This window comes from Cherax quadricarinatus, chromosome 91, assembly GCF_038502225.1.
Source record: "Cherax quadricarinatus isolate ZL_2023a chromosome 91, ASM3850222v1, whole genome shotgun sequence".
NCBI lineage: Eukaryota > Metazoa > Arthropoda > Malacostraca > Decapoda > Parastacidae > Cherax > Cherax quadricarinatus.
Genome location: NC_091382.1, coordinates 13726376 through 13739857, shown reverse-complemented (window position 1 = coordinate 13739857; position 13482 = coordinate 13726376). Strand labels below are relative to the sequence as shown.

General features: G+C 38.4%; 1 protein-coding gene and 1 long non-coding RNA gene across 2 annotated transcripts in view; both read left to right on the top strand.

Annotated features, from left to right (window-relative positions):
* Nucleotides 1-5717, top strand: part of LOC138855365 (phosphatidylinositol phosphatase PTPRQ-like) — a 122639-nt gene extending 116922 nt beyond the window's left edge. Inside the window, exon 7 of the mRNA XM_070104418.1 lies at nucleotides 5589-5717. The gene's annotated coding sequence lies outside the window, so the exon portion shown is untranslated. The remainder of the gene's footprint in view (nucleotides 1-5588) is intronic.
* Nucleotides 5718-6915: 1198 nt separating this feature from the next.
* Nucleotides 6916-9494, top strand: LOC138855356 (uncharacterized). The gene is made up of 2 exons (XR_011394593.1): nucleotides 6916-7246; nucleotides 7292-9494. It is a non-coding gene; the product is annotated as an uncharacterized lncRNA (long non-coding RNA).
* Nucleotides 9495-13482: the final 3988 nt, after the last annotated feature.

Sequence of the window (13482 nt, the reverse complement as noted above, 5' to 3'; positions counted from 1 at the left end):
TTTCGTCTCAGCAATATAGTTGGAGATAGTGTCAAGTGTCTCAGCAGATATGGTAGATGCCGATACCATGATTTCTGAGACAGGTGAGGTAGAGCAAGTAGAGATCGGGGAGACTATGGAGGGAACCAAAGAGGTCTGAGAAGGGAAGGGAGTATAAACCTGGAGAGATGCACTGGTGGGGGGCAGAAGAGTTCTGCGGTGAAACAGGAGAAGAAGGAGGTTGGAAGGTAACTTGGGAAGAAGACTGGGGAGAGAACAGAAGTAGAGGGGACTACGAGAGGGGAGTGGGTTAACCTCCACCACCGTGAGAGTCAGAACGAAGCACTGAGAAGGAAAACTGTTGAGAATTGTATGTACTGGAGTGAAGAAGACGCAGGCATGCAAGGCCTTGCAGACTAAGAAACTACCAGGCGAGAAGTAGAGCTAGAAATAGGTAAGGAGGTGGAGGTTTCAGAGGGAAATCTACAAAAGAATTAGAGACAGGGGTAACCCCAGAAGACACAACTCCAGAGAAGCTGGTAGGTGGTGGGACTGCCAAGGTTGTAGGTCTCCTAGCTACTCATGAATAAGGGATATGAGGAAGATTTCCTTGCAGGCAGAGTCAAGAGACAGCCATTGAATAAGGCCTTCACTCTTCCTAAGACAACGGATTTCTCGTTCATTACGAAAGACCTGACAATGGCGGGAAAAAGAAGGATGAGGCTCATTGCAATTGAGACAAGTGGGGAAGACTGCAAGATGCATCAGTATGATCTGTGGCATCACAGACCAGGCACTCAGCCAAAGATCTGCAGTATTTAGTGAGGTGTCCATAGTGCCAGCAATTTTGACACTGCTGGTGAGTAGGGACCACTTTACGAACCTCTAGGCGATGGCCCGCAATATAAACAAAGCATGGGAGTTCACAGCAGTCAAAATTTAAGCAGGTGATGTTACTGGGAAAGTGCCTATGCCCATGAGCAGATAGGATATATGTATCCATTCTGAGAAGAGGAAGGACCTGAAGGGCTAAATGTTCTAAAATATAATTTTCACAAGATAGAAAATCACTCTGTACAACGGTATATGGTAAAACCACTGTACTTCTGCAAGAACTGAGAGTAGCATGCTTGTGAACTGTGACTGGAATGTTATCTATGGAAGTAATATAGGACAGATCATGAACTTGTTCTGCATTCTGAACTATAGCAATGAACACACCGCTTCAAAGAGAGTGAAAGGATATATTCTGGCCAACATGTTTTAAAAGAGCCTTACCAATACTATGGTCAGAAAGAAAAATCAGTTGGAGATGCTGGTTGTAGGGAAAAGAATTTAGCCCACTACGTACTTGTAAATGTATGATGCATAAAGGAAGTGGGTATTGCATAGGTCGTTTTTGGGTAGAATGAGTAGACATCAAAGAACTGTTATCAGTAAATGGTCTGGAAAGTTTATGCATAGTACCATGGGCAGCCCAACCTAAGGTACCTACCTTAGGTTGGGCTGCCCACGGGTGACCCGAAAACTCTCACCATATTTGTGGAAGCCAGACACATAGAGGCATGCAAGAGGCAGAGGCACTGACAGAAATGGGCTGAGCCCCAGCACCTGGAGCAGGCGATGAAGTGTCACCAGCAGAAGATACAGGGGTATGGGAAGAGTCCAGAGAATGGTCCAATAATGAAGCCAAGTCAGAACAGGATGTGGTAACAAGAAGGGGCCTGGGAGGAAGAGGGTTATCACAGAATGAAGACTCCGTGATGATAGGACTTCTTTCTTCTTATTATTATTTTAAGAAAAAATAGAAGGAAAGAAAAAAAAAGAAGAAAAAAGAGGGACAGTGGAGGGACAGTCTTTGGAAGGCATGAAAGGGTCGTAAGTTCCTCCTCTCATCCAAAAGGACCTCGAAACCACAACCAGTGCAGATGCAGCATGGAACCTGTGCCATACCCCACCCATCATGCCAGTAAACAAATGTTCCAGGATAGCAACCTCACTTCTTCCAAGCCACCTAAGCAGACAAAAGAGAGGGCGGTTGGAAACCTGCCACAAACAATACCTCCTTCGGCTGCCACCTCCAAGGACTAACAGGCAGCCTCTGGAGATATACCCATCACCTGCAGGACACCCCGCCTACTTCTCAGAAATCCAGGAAGAGAGCAGGGCACCTCCAAATAATCCAGATTCCATGACAAACTACACCACACCCGAGAAACCTCATGAAGTAGGATGAGCCAAGGCACACTTCCCCTTACCTAGAAACCACAAAAAAGTCAGAGGGGAGGACCCCAGAGGCTAAAAATGGGATGGGGAAAAGGGGATGGTTAACTGGAGGAGGAAGTGAGAAGAAAGGGGAGGATGGGGAGGATAGGATAGGGAAGGGAGGATTGGGGGGTAATTAGATTTGGTTTAAGGAAGAAGACTTAAAGGTCCAATTCCTCAGACCAGAATCCTCTTCACCACTACAAGGATCCCACTTCCCCCTTGAAGAGATGAAATTAAGTGGTGCACCTTTGTTTTTTGTTCGATTCACTTAAGCAACAAGTTTTCCGTTTTATTTACTTATTGTGATCTACATATCAATTCTTTTCATGAGATGACATCCTGGGTTATTCATTACATAAGCTCGTATTCACCTCATTCTTCTTAATTGTAGGAACTGACACTTCATTAAGGCCATAGACCCTCACTATATCCACCACACATGAGCCACTCTTAAGCTTCTTTAATATCTTGATTTTCTTCATAACTCCTAGACTTAAATGTTTGAACCACTTTCTGCAACACTTGTATGCCTACTAGGTGCCACGATTGCTTGGCAGATACAAGATATGGCAATTAAAAGATATAAACTGAATCCACAAACATATATTAATAATTGTATTAATAATTTTCTAAAAAAGACCCAATACCTCTATAACAAGCACTGCCCTAAAAAAACTAAGCAGATGACAGCTAAGAGACTGAACAGTCCCTGGCTAACACCCAGCATTCTCAAATCCATAAATACAAAACACCAATATGAAAAACAGTACAGAATGGGTCACATAACCAGAGACCAAACAAAACGTTACTCGTCAATCCTAACCAGCCTGATAAGAAGGGCAAAAAAATTGTATTACGAGAACAGATTATGCAACTTACGAGGTGATATAAAAAAGACCTGGAAAACCCTATCAGAAATTCTGGGAACAAAAAAGATATCACGAAATAGCGAAATAAAATTAGCAAAATCAGATGAACCCCAACTCCCACCAACAGAAACAGCAAACAGACTCAATGACTTCTTCTCCACTATAGGACAAAACCTTGGCAATAAAATCCCAAGCTCAGATACCCCACCAAATGACTACCTCACCGGCAACTACCCGAACACACTGTTCCTAGCTCCGACTAACCCATACGAAGTCTCCCTTATTATCAACGCACTAAAAAACAAGGCAGGAGATTTAAATACCTTACCACCCTTTATATACAAAAAAGTGTCACAAGTGCTATCACCAATCATTGCAACACTCTTTAACAAATCCATTGAATCCTCCACCTTCCCTACAGTACTCAAAATAGCAAGGGTCACCCCGATCCACAAAGGAGGAGACCAAACAGAGTTGAATAACTATAGGCCAATATCCAACTTACACCCTCTCTCAAAAATCTTCGAAAAATTAATTCATAAACGAATCTACTCCTACCTTATCTCCCAAAACATACTCAACCCCTGCCAATTTGGATTCAGGCCTAATAAAAATACTAATGATGCTATTATACACATGCTAGAACATATATACACTGCAATAGAGAAAAAAGAAGTCCCACTGGGGATCTTCATTGACTTACGTAAAGCTTTTGATACAGTTGACCATGACTTGCTCCACGTAAAATTGTCACACTATGGTATAAGAGGGCACTCTCTCAACTACCTCAAGTCATACCTCAGCAACAGAAGCCAATATGTGTACGCAAATGGGGCAAACTCTTCTGCACAACCAATTACAGTTGGTGTCCCACAGGGAAGTGTCCTTGGCCCTCTTCTCTTTCTCCTATACATAAATGACCTACCAAATGCTTCGCAATTACTCAAACCCACACTATTTGCTGATGACACAACATACGTCTTCTCCCACCCGAGCCCAGTCACGCTAGCCAATACTGTAAATACCGAATTACAGAAAATATCTACCTGGATGAGTACTAACAAACTTACACTAAACATTGACAAAACCTACTTCATTCAGTTTGGTAACAGAGCTACAGATGTCCCTCTTAACATAATGATAAACGGATCACCTATCACAAAGCTAACAGAGGGAAAATTCTTAGGAATCCACCTTGATAATAGACTCAAATTTCATACACATATACAACAAATTTCTAAGAAAATTTCCAAGACTGTAGGCATACTATCGAAGATACGGTACTATGCTCCACAGTCAGCCCTCCTGGCCCTATATCACTCTCTTATTTACCCCTATCTCACCTATGGAATTTGTGCATGGGGCTCAACAACAAGTAACCATCTCAGACCACTAATTACCCAACAAAAGGCTGCAGTTAGAATGATAACAAATTCTCACTACAGGCAGCACACTCCACCAATATTCAATACACTCAACCTACTCACCATACAAAACATCCATACTTATTACTGCACCTATTACATACATAGAACACTCAACTCTGATATTAACCCTCCCCTCAAACATCTCCTTGCCAACCTCAACAGAACACATGACCATAACACAAGGCACAGATCACTCTTTGATATTCCTCGTGTCCATCTCACGCTATGCAAAAACTCAATGCACATAAAAGGCCCTAAAATCCGGAATTCATTACCTGTAAATATAAAAGAAACACTACCTGTTTATAAATTCAAGTCTCTTCTCAAAGATCACTTACTCACCCAAAACCAAATAAATACTGAATAACTGAACCTTATAAATTGTATATCTTAAATGTTTCTCACAATTATATCACATAAATGTTAAACCTAAAACCCAATCTAACTTTATTATTTTTTAAATACACTACCTAACAGAATACTCCATTCTACTGAATTTACAACAATGCATGCAACCATATGACCTGTCTTTGTAATACTCACTTGTGCTTTATAGTATTCTGTTTACATTAATGTTTTTCACTGATTTCATCATTGCTTAGTTAATCTTAAGTTAATTTTAAGCCAGCCCGTAATGCTATGCATAGTATAAGTGGCTTTGGCATGCTGCTCTTATCTGTATTTTTTTGTACCTCTGTATGTGTGCTCAAATTATAAATAAATAAATAAATAAATAAATAATAAACACAGCTAGCTCCTAGCTGTGTTGGGGAAGTATCCCACAGGCGATGCTTCAGATTTTTTCCTCTTCCACAAACCAAACCGTGTTCAGTTAATTTTACGAAGTGTTGTATAAAATTGTGCCACAATTTTTCAATAGTGCAATATCCAAAACGTGCCAAATGAAACCACGAAATATAACGGTCTACTGTACTTGTTTATGTTTCTTGAGAATATATATTTTTGACAGATAACTGTTTATTATTTGTTTGATTATTTTTATTGTTAACTATGTATATAAAACTTTTATCTTTCTACTTGACAGATGAACGAAAAAGAAAACATTCAGAACGTTGAAGATAGCAGCACACTGACGGTAATGAATAAAGAACTATGTTAAGCAATTATAAGTAATATCAATATAACTGAAGCTTTAGCATAACACTGAGGAAATGTAATGTACAGTGAAGACTGAGAAAGACAGTTACTAGTTGAGGCATAATAACACAAATGTATCCACATAAAACTTGGAGGAAGACAGTTGTTGCAAGGGAACACTTCTACATGTTTGACAACCCTCAGAGGAAGACAGTTGCTGCAGGAGAACACTTCTACATGTTTGACAGCCCTCAGATGAAGACAGTTGTTGCAGGAGAACACTTCTACATGTTTGACAGCCCTCAGATGAAGACAGTTGTTGCAGGAGAACACTTCTACATGTTTGACAGCCCTCAGATGAAGACAGTTGTTGCAGGAGAACACTTCTACATGTCTGACAACCCTCAGATGAAGACAGTTGTTGCAGGAGAACACTTCTACATGTCTGACAACCCTCAGATGAAGACAGTTGTTGCAGGAGAACACTTCTACATGTCCGACAACCCTCAGAGGAAGACAGGTGTTGCAGGAGAACACTTCTACATGTCTGACAACCCTCAGAGGAAGACAGGTGTTGCAGGAGAACACTTCTACATGTCTGACAACCCTCAGATGAAGACAGTTGTTGCAGGAGAACACTTCTACATATCTGGCAACCCTCGGAAAATTAACGAGTTATAAGTAGGTTTCCCTTTTGTTCGATTTCTTAATGTTTTTATTTTTTTTTGTTTTGCTTTGTTTAGGTAAGAGTGTAGCTGTTACACAATAACAACTGGCGCCACTGACACCAATGTATGTTCATGATTGATTGTGGTAACACTGTAATGATAACATACAATCAACTGGTAACAATGGCAACAATGTTTAAGGATTTATGTGGAATTAGTCTCATGATCATATAGAATAAACTGGTAACAGTTACACCAAGGCACTATGTTATATGTAAATATCTAATGGTTACACAGAAACAATGACACCAATTAACAGAGTTGTATATGGTAACACTGCATTGACCATATAGTTAAAACCGATAACGATGACAACACTGCTATAGAAATATATGATAACTGTCTGACGATCATACAGAATACACTGGAAACAATACATGATAACTCTCTGATGATCATACAGGATACACTGGTAACAATATATAACTGATGATCATACAGGATACACTGGTAACAATATATAACTGATGATCATACAGGATACACTGGTAACAATATATAACTGATGATCATACAGGATACACTGGTAACAATATATAACTGATGATCATACAGGATACACTGGTAACAATATATGATAACTGTCTGATGTTTGTATACAATACACTGGTAACAGTTTTACCAAGACACAATATTATTTAAGAAAATATTGTTAAGGGTAATATAATAACAACTGGTAATAATAACAACAATATTGTTAAGGGTAATATAATAACAACTTGTAATAATAACAACAATATTATTAAAGGTAATACAATAAAAGGTAATAATAACAACAATATTGTTAAGGGTAATACAATAACAACTTGTAATAATAACAACAATATTATTAAAGGTAATACAATAAAAGGTAATAATAACAACAATATTGTTAAGGGTAATACAATAACAACTTGTAATAATAACAACAATATTATTAAAGGTAATACAATAAAAGGTAATAATAACAACAATATTGTTAAAGGTAATACAATAAAAGGTAATAATAACAACAATATTGTTAAAGGTAATACAATAAAAGGTAATAATAACAACAATATTGTTAAAGGTAATACAATAAAAGGTAATAATAACAACAATATTGTTAAAGGTAATACAATAAAAGGTAATAATAACAACAATATGTATGGTTGAACATAGTTGAAAAATATTCTTTTAATTTTGAAGTCTTAAGTTTTGAATATTTCTACATGTAAATTTATATTTTGTGTATCGGAAATTGATTTAACTTTTCTAGCTTGATAAACACTGGGATAAAGATAATACTGGGATAAAGGTTACACCAGGATAAAGGTAATACTGGGATAAAGGTTATACTAAGATAAAGATAATACTGGGATAAAGGTATTACTGAGATAAAGGTAATACTGGGATAAAGGTAATACTGGGATAAAGGTAATACTGGGATAAAGGTAATACTGGGATAAAGATAATACTGGGATAAAGGTAATACTGAGATAAAAGTAATATTGGGATGAAGATAATACTGGGATAAAGGTAATACTAGGATAAAGATAATACTGGGATAAAGGTAATACTGGGATAAAGGTAATACTGGGATAAAGGTAATACTGGGATAAAGGTAATACTGGGATAAAGGTAATACTGGGATAAAGGTAATACTGGGATAAAGGTAATACTGGGATAAAGATAATACTGGGATAAAGGTAATACTGAGATAAAAGTAATATTGGGATGAAGATAATACTGGGATAAAGATATTACTCAGATAAAGGAAATACTGGGATAAAGGTAATACTGGGATAAAGGTAATACTGGGATAAAGGTAATACTGGGATAAAGGTAATACTGGGATAAAGATAATACTGGGATAAAGGTAATACTGGGATAAAGGTAATACTGGGATAAAGGTAATACTGGGATAAAGATAATACTGGGATAAAGGTAATACTGGGAAAAAGGTAATACTGGGATAAAGGTAATACTGGGATAAAGGTAATACTGGGATAAACATAATACTGGGATAAAGATAATACTGGGATAAAGGTAATACTGGGATAAAGGTAATACTGGGATAAAGGTAATACTGGGATAAAGATAATACTGGGACAAAGGTAATGCTGGGATTAAGATAAAGCTGGGATAAAGGTAATACTAGGATAAAGGTAATATATTTCACTATCTTTCTGGTGGTTGGTTTCTGTAGTTTGATAAAAGTTTGGATAAAGGAACAATACAGTAGAGCCCCACTTATACGGCAGGTTAGGTTCCATGCGACTGCCAGAAAGTTTGGATAAAGGAACAATAGAACCCCACTTATATGGCAGGTTAGGTTCCAGGTGACTGCAAAGAAAGTTTGGATAAAGGAACAATAGAACCCCACATATACGGCAGGTTAGGTTCCAGGCGACTGCCAGAAAGCAGAATGCCAATTTTTTCACTTATAAATTAATTTAAATGCCAGGTAACAAGTTTTCACTAACATATATTATGTTAGCAATAGAACTAGGTGGTGTCATGAGTGGCTGGTGTTTTCATGTCAATGCAACAGCTGGTAAGTGTCAGGTGTGATTTATATTCTTCTGTTACAACAACAACTAGAGAGAAGTCAAGTGTGCTTTGTGAGTACACAACTGGCCAGAGACCAGGTATGAATAGATATGATTACACAGCTGGCCAGAAACTAGGTATGTCTAGATATAATTACACAGCTGGCCAGAGACCAGGTATGTCTAGATGTTAGTACACAGCTGGCCAGAGACCAGGTATGTCTAGATGTGAGTACACAACTGGCCAGAGACCAGGCATGTCTAGATACGATTACACAGCTGGCCAGAAACCAGGTATTTCTAGCTGTGAGTACACAGCTGGCCAGAGACCAGGTATGTCTAGATATGAGTACACAGCTGGCCAGAGACCAGGTATGTCTAGATGTGAGTACACAGCTGACCAGAGACCAGGTATGTCTAGATGTGAGTACACTGCTGGCCAGAGGCCAGGTATGTCTAGATATAGAGTGAATTTAAAGGAAGTTGAAATGTGTGTTAACAGAATTTCTGTTTTTTCATAAAAATATATTCTGTGTGATAATTTCTTTGTTAATACTAAAAATGCTAAATATTCTCTCTCTCTTCAAGTTTTTTAAAACAGAATATGAATATTTATTGTGTTTTCTCTTATCCTAAATACTTAATTTGTTGAATTTCTTTTTATTATGGTGTTTGTAGTAAAGTAAAAAGAACACATTAAATACAGTGGAACTTCTACTTGCCAGTTTAATCCATTTCATGACCTTGCTCACAACTGGATTTGCTCATTTGCACAGTCAATTTTCCTCATTTAAATTAATTGAAATGCAATTAATCTGTTCCAGTGGAATTCTGTACTTCAATAATTTCTCTAATATCAACTCTACGGCTGATTTATCTATCACAATTCATCTAATATGACATATTAAACAGCATAAATGACATAGAAACCTGATATATACTCTAAAATTAATAAAATATCTCATTCATGTAGTGGTATGGGTGGTGTCGGCGGTGGATGAGTTTGTCTGGAGACCGGACAAAATACTTCTTGAATAATTTCGCTAATATCATCTATATGGCTTATTTGCCTATCACAGTTCATCTAATATGACATAATAAACAATATAAATAACATAGAAACCTGATATATATTCTAGAATGAATAAAATATGCCATTATGTAACAGGTGGAGGCGGTCACAACCACTCCCTCTTTTTTGTGGTAAACACTGCTGTTAGAACTTATTCGGTCCGAGAAGTCCCAACGGGGAAAAACACACTGTTCGAGGGCCCTTACACCCACGCAAAAACAAAAACACACTCTCTCGGTTTGGCGTAGGTGGATGGTAGGTACTTCTTAATTGAAAGATTTACCCTTCAGGGAAGAAGTAGGTAGTTTTACTGTTAGTACACTAATATTAGGATTATTGAGGCAACTGTAGATAATAATAATGTAGATTTAAGACCTTAACATAGGTAGTAATACGCCGATAATGTAGGCAAACACTAGGTTAAATTAACTAGGGAGAACTGGCAGCCCAAGTTTGAACGACGAGGCGCGGGTCTCGAAGATGCCAGATCTCTCTTCTTAGACAGACACCAACTGGACAACACGTGCCGTGATCAGCAGACGGCGCCCCCCACGTGTCTTCACATATGAGGCCTGGGGAAATCTGGTGGAGGCACCTCGATGTTCCGTAGATGACCTCCACCGTCAGGCCCATACAGTAAGACAAGACCTCCGCTTTTTCTTAGGATTTCTGGCCAGTGTATGGGGAAAATTGTGAGTGAGTTGATCTGTGGCCTTTGTGAAGCCGGCAGTTCATGACCAGTACGTGAATTTGTCTCTTGTCTACCTAGAAGCTAGTGTCCGTTTCTGCATAGTATACTAGGGGATACACACCCTCTTGGATACAGGAATTTCTGAGGTGCAGGCAGGTCACTAATATCGATTGAATATTGCAGGAATTAAGGCTCCCAGTTGCATGTTGTTTCTGTAGGGAAGTCCAAAGGGGCTAAGCTTAGGGAGGTTGAAGATCAGGATATATGCTGCAACACCAAGTAAGTTAGTTCTTTAAACGTGCATGCAGGCGAGGTTTCTTGCAATATCAATCATTTATGAAAATCTGTCCTATAAGGCACTTGTGAAGCTGAGGTACCGACCTCAGAGCTCGGTGTCAACAGAGCTTGCTAGGGTAGGCGACTCACTTGGAGGCAGTCCAGACAAATTTTCACAACTGCCATCTAGTGATGGCCTTTTGAAGCTGTCTATTATTATTATTATTATTATTATTATTATTAGTATTATTATTATTAAAGATTCGCCGGTATTCTCCCGGCCTGGGCCTTTTCCAAGTGGTGGCCCGGCCTTGGCTCCCTCTTTAGAGAGTGTCTGAGACCTAAGTTTCCCATGGAAGGAGGCACAAGTACCTCCTCATCTTTGAAACCAAATGTCCCCAGGCCTAGCCACAAGCTAGGCCTCTCTGGTCTGCCATCCCCGCCTCAAGGGGGCAAATGGGAATGACAGTCTCATGAGCTAAAGGCTCGGGCTCAGGCACCTACCCTACCCTAGAAGGGTTAGGCATGGTATCGATCCTTATTATTATTAGTTAAGGGGGAAAAAATTTGCCGGTATTCTCCCGGCCCGGGCCTTGTCCCAAATGGTGGCCCGGCCTTTGGTTCCCCTTTAAGGGTTTTCTGAGACCTGTCTCCCGGGAGGAAGGGACAAAACCTCCCCATCTTTGGGGCCAACTGTCCCCCGGCCCGGTTTAAACCCCCCTGGTTTTGCCATCCCCCCAAAGGGCCAATGGGAAAGAAGCCCATGAGCCAAAGGCCCCGGGGTCAGGCACCACCCCACCCCGAAAGGGGAGGGGGTTAACCTTTTTTTAATTTTCATTATTTGGTACCAATTTCAAAGGAAATTTAAAAATTTATTTTTAAATTATTTTAATTAAATTAATTTTATTATTAATTTTTTAAAAATTTTAAAAATATTTTTAATTTTGGAAAAAAAACTAAAAACTTAAAAATTTTTTTTACACAAAAATATAAGATTTATTTTAACACTGGAAAAACGTTAAAATAACAACCCCTTTACGAACCAATTTTAAAAGGGAATGACGTCATTTTTAAAATCTTGAAATAAAAACAACCCAACATTTTCCAATTTAATTTAACCCAAAGGCTTTTAAAAAGGGAAAAAACCAAAAAACCCTTTATTTTTAAATATCCTTTTATTTAACAAATGAACCAAAAAAGAAAAATAAAAAAAACCGGAAAATTCCCCCTTGCTAAAAAAATCATTTTTTTCCCCGATTTTTTTCAATTTTTACAAAAAAAAAATCTTTCCCTTTAATTTTCCCCAAATTTTAAAAAGGAAAAAATAAAAATGGAAAAAATTTCCCAGATCAAGAGCAAAAGCCCCCCACCAGCATCAAGGAAACCTGCCTTGAGGTCTGCATGTTATTTGGGAAAATTTTTCTCACGTCTGGGAAACAAAAAACGACCTAACGACTGCTCGTATTTGGAAAAAATCCCCGTGGATGCGCCCCAAGTAGAAAAATTTCCCCTGTATCTCGATATAATTATACAAATGTATTTAAAATCATATGGAGATAACATTTACCAGAAATAACATTACCTACAAGAAAAAACATTACCTATCAGAGATAGCATTACCTACCTGAAATAACATTACCACAAGAACAACATTATCTACCAGAGATAACATTGCCACAGAGATAGCATTGCCTAAAGAGATAACTTACCTACAAGAGATAACATTACCTCAAGAGATAACATTGCCTACCAGAGATAACATTACCTACCAGAGGAAAATTACCTCAAAGAGATAACATTATCTCGGGGGATAACATTACCTACCAGAGATAACATTACCTACCAATATAATGTTACCTACCAGAGATAACATTACCTACCAGGGGATAACATTACCTACCAGAAATAACATTACCTCAAGAGATACATTACCTACATAAGAACATAAGAATGGAGAAACACTGCAGAAGGCCTACTGGCCCTGAAGCAGGTCCTATCAAATCGACCCCTACCTAAAACTTCCCAAGAAATAACTCCTGTTCCCAATGACACAATCAAACCCAGCCTCCCCCTCATATATTTGTCCAGTCTCTTCTTAAAGCTACCCAGGTCCCAGCTCTATCACCCCACAAGATTGTTCAACGCATCTACACTCTGTTAGAAAACCAGTACCAAAGTCCATTCTAAATCTAAATTTATCAACTTAAATCCATTATTTCTGGTTCTTACCTGGTTGACACCCCCAGTACTTTATTAATATCTCCTTGTTTATAGAGTCATCCCTTATACACTTCAATGATATCCCCCAATCTGCGTCTCTCAAAAGGGAGATTTAAGACTTTAAGTCTATCTTCAATGGGAGATTCCTTACACAGTAAATCATTTTAGTCATTCTCCTCTGTATGTTCTCTAATGAGTCTATATCCATCCTGTTGTAAGGGACCAAAACTGAGCAGCATAATCTAAATGAGGCCTCATTAGTGATGTATAGAGCTGTAAAATAACTTTTTGGGCTTCTGATACTATTACAACCCAGGAATCCAAATGGCCTGTTATCCCAGGGG